Consider the following 3,867-nt stretch of genomic DNA (forward strand, 5'->3'; position numbering starts at 1 on the left):
GCTCACAATGGCAGAGACAAGGAATCTTTTTTTTTAAATCTCCCTTAAAGATTGTTTGATGCTCTGCACTATTACTGTAGACCTGTTCTTACCAAATCTTTTTCTCCTTTAAATTCTGGGTTGCTCTTATATGAATAATCTAATGACCACATCATAGTACTAAAATCGCCCCAAACTGGAGTCCAAATTTGATCAAAACATAAACCAGGTTGTGTGACCCTGTACAATTACAAAGAATAGACAGGAGGAAACATCACCCTATACCACTATCTGCTCAGGTCTCACTTGTGAGAATGGGAACCAGGAAGAGGAGAAATCTACATGTATCACTGAACTTGAGAACACTGCTTGGACCCCTAGGGTGATACCTATCTCCTGGCTTTCCCCTACTTCTGAGACAGCTGCTCATAGAGCTTGGGCACATAGTCATCCCATTCCACCCAGCCACTGAAGACTCGAGCTGGTACTTTTTGCTGAAAGATGCCACCTTGAATTTGCCATGGCGGTCTCCAGATCGGTTGCTGAGAATGGGCTGGTCACACTTCAGTGGCCTGTCCTGCTTGTAAACCAGCCAGACATAGCGGTGGAGGCCTGTGCCCTTAGGAGGCCTGTACCCTTAGGAGGCCCAGAGCCCACATAATTGGAGAGAACTGCACCACTGCCGATGTCATTGCCCTTCATGTTGACCACCAAGAAATGGTGCCATTCCCTATATCTGGGGTCCTTTCGGCTCGGAGCATCTGGGTCTGTCAAGACCAAGGTATGGAGTTTATTTGCATCAAGGTCATCCCATGCAATACTGGGATGGTTTTTAACCTGGGCAGACATCAGCACTTTGCCCTGCTCGTCAGCCTCCACTCCGGTGTACTTGACCTCCAGCGGGTGCTTCAGCTGCTCTTGCACTTCCTGCAGGCTCAAGGGCCTGGACCACTGCACTGGCTGAGGTCCACCAGCATCTTCTGCTGAGCAGGAGGGAGCACTATGGGGGAAGTGCTGCAGACCAGGGGCGGGTCAACAGTACTAACTCAGAGCAGTTCACAAACTGGCCAAAGGCGGCAGGAGCCATGAAGCAGGGGACTCAAGTTTTTTAAAAAAATATTTTATTGTTGTTTAATTACAGTTGTCTACATTTACCCCCCCTAAATTTTCTTAAATTTGTTAAAGCTTGTTTTGTGTCCTAACATGTGGTGTATCATTGAGAATGTTCCATGTGCACTTGAAAAGAATGTATATTTTGCTGCTTTAGTATGACATATTCTGTAAATATCAATTAAATCCATTTGATGTAGTGTGTCATGTAAGGTCGTTGTCACCTTGTTGATTTTTTTGTCTGAAAGATCCATCCATTGATGACAGTGGGGTGTTAAAATCCCCTGCTATGACTGTATTGCTGTCCATTTCTTCCCTCACATCCTCCAACATCTTTGTATATTCAGGTATTCCTATTTTGGGTACATATATTCCAAGGGTTATGTAGTGACCTTTGTCTCCTGTTATGACCTTTGTTTTGAACTCCATTCTGTCAGATATAAGTATTGCTACCCCAGTTATTTTTTGTTTGTGACCATTTGCATGGAATATTTTCCTCCAACCATCCACTTTTAGCATGTGTATATATTTTTTTCAGAAATGGGTCTTTTGTAGACAGCATATATATGGGTCATATTTTCTTAGCCATTCTGCTACCCTATGTCTTTTCATTGGAGCACTTAATCCATTTACATTTAGAGTTATTATAAATAGGTACTTGATTTTTACCATTTTTAATTGTACTGATATTCCCCTCTCTCTATTTCTTCTTAAAACAGGTCCTTTGACCTTATTCACAGTATTGGTTTGGTGGTAATGAACTCCTTTAGCCTTTTTTTTTTTTTTTGGTCTGGGCAGCTCTTTATTCTGCCTTTATTTTTAAGTGATAACCTTGCTCGATGGAGTATTAAGTGATAACCTTGCTAGATAGAGGTTGCTTGTCTTTGTTTTTCATCACTTTGAATAATTCATGCCAATTCCTTCTGGCCTGAAGTGTTTCTCTTGAGAAATCAGGGGACAGTCTTATGGGAACTCCCTTATAGGTAACTAACTGCCTCTCTCTTGCTGCCTTTAAGATTCTCTCCTTGTCTTTACCCTTTGCTGTTTTAATTATGACGTGTCTTGGTGTTGGGTCTCTTTGTGTTCATCTTGATTAGGGCTCTCTGTGCTTCCTGAACTTGTCTGACTTTTTCTTTCACCAGGTTAGGGAAGTTTTCTGCTATTATTTCTTCAAATGTGTTCTCTGTTCCTTGCTATCTTTCCTATCCTTATGGAACCTCTATGATGTGGAATCTCTATGTTGTTACATTTCATGTTGTCTCAAAGATCCCTTAAACTATCATTTTGCTTTTTTTATGTTAGTTTTTTTTAAGATTTTATTTATTTATCTTTAGAGGGGAAGGGACTGAGAGAAGGAGAGAAATGTCAATGTATGGTTGCTTCTCATGCGTCCCGTGCTGGGAACTGGCCTGCAACCCAGGCATGTGCCCTGACTTGGAATCGAACCACGATCCTTTGGTTCTCAGGCCTGCACTCAATCTACTGAGCTACGTCAGCCAGGGCTCATTTTGCCTTTTAATTCTGTTTTCTTTCAGTGCTCTGTGTGGGTGATTTTTGTCTACTTTGTCCTCTAATTCACTGATTTGGTCCTCTGCTTCATCCATCCTACTGATTCTTTCAAGCGTATTCTTCATTTCAAATATGTTATTCTTCATTTCTGCCTGGTTATTTTTCATAGTTTCTATGTCCTTTTTCATGCTATTAAGCATCCTTATAACTATTACAGTGAACTCTGTATCTGATAAATTGCTTGCCTTCATTTCATTTATCTCTTTTTCTGGAAAGTCCTTCTGTTTTTTCATTTGAAATCTTTCATTTGTTTCCCCATTTTGTCTGTTTCTTTGTGGCTGTTTCTATGTATTAAATAGGACTGTTATGACTCCCAGTCTTCATGGGCTGACTTTCTGTAGTAGGTGTCCTGTGGCACCCAGTGGTGCAGTCTCCTTGATCACCTGAGCTGGGTGCTCTAGGAATGACTCTTGTGTGAGTTATAGGGTTCCTCCTATTGTAAGTGGTTCTTTGTTAATGGCATTTCTGATTAATTTATTTTGGTTTAATCTTATTGTATTTTTCCATTACAATTTAGCCTCTTATATCCCCCTCCCCCCAATAATTGGTTCTTGATTGCTGTTGTCTCATTTGTAGGATAGCCCCATTCTCGGGCTGGTTGATTGTGGGGCTCAACCCTGACCAAATTGTTGTACAGGTGCTGACCAAATTAAACAAGGCAAAACAAAACAAGACTGAAAACAACTCAACCAAAAAATAAACAACACAAACAACAACAACAACAAAAAGAAACAGAAAAGGAACATAGAGACAACATTAATGATAATAAAGAAAAACAAAAAAAGAGAAGAATATGCTCTGGCTGGTATGGCTCAGTGGATTGAGGGCTGGCCTGCAAACCAAAGGGTCACCGGTTTGATTTCCAGTCAGGGCACATGCCTCGGTTGCAGGCCAGGCCCCCAGAGGGGGGTGTGCAAGAGGCAACCACACATTGATGTTTCTCTCCTTCTCTTTTTCCTTCCCTCTCCCTCTCTAAAAATAAATAAATAAAAATCTTTAAAAAAAGAATAATAGAAGACAATAAACAAAGAAAATTAGAGCCTTGGTGGTGTTGCTCAGTGGATTGAGCATCAGCCAATAGACCAAAAGTTTGCTGGTTCGATTCCCAGTCAGGGCACATGCCTGGGTTGCAGACTGGGTTCGTGGTTGGGGGCGTGTGAGAGGAAACCACACATTGATTTTTCTCTTCCTCTTTTTCTCCCTCCCTTT

At 41.3% G+C, this 3,867-nt stretch overlaps 1 pseudogene; it reads right to left on the reverse strand.

The window, feature by feature from the left end:
- Positions 1-386: 386 nt before the first annotated feature.
- On the reverse strand, positions 387-2,693 carry LOC118986944 (phosphatidylethanolamine-binding protein 1-like; annotated as a pseudogene).
- Positions 2,694-3,867: the final 1,174 nt, after the last annotated feature.

This window comes from Sturnira hondurensis, unplaced genomic scaffold, assembly GCF_014824575.4.
Source record: "Sturnira hondurensis isolate 20B ecotype Veracruz unplaced genomic scaffold, ASM1482457v3 Scaffold0004711, whole genome shotgun sequence".
Lineage (NCBI taxonomy): Eukaryota > Metazoa > Chordata > Mammalia > Chiroptera > Phyllostomidae > Sturnira > Sturnira hondurensis.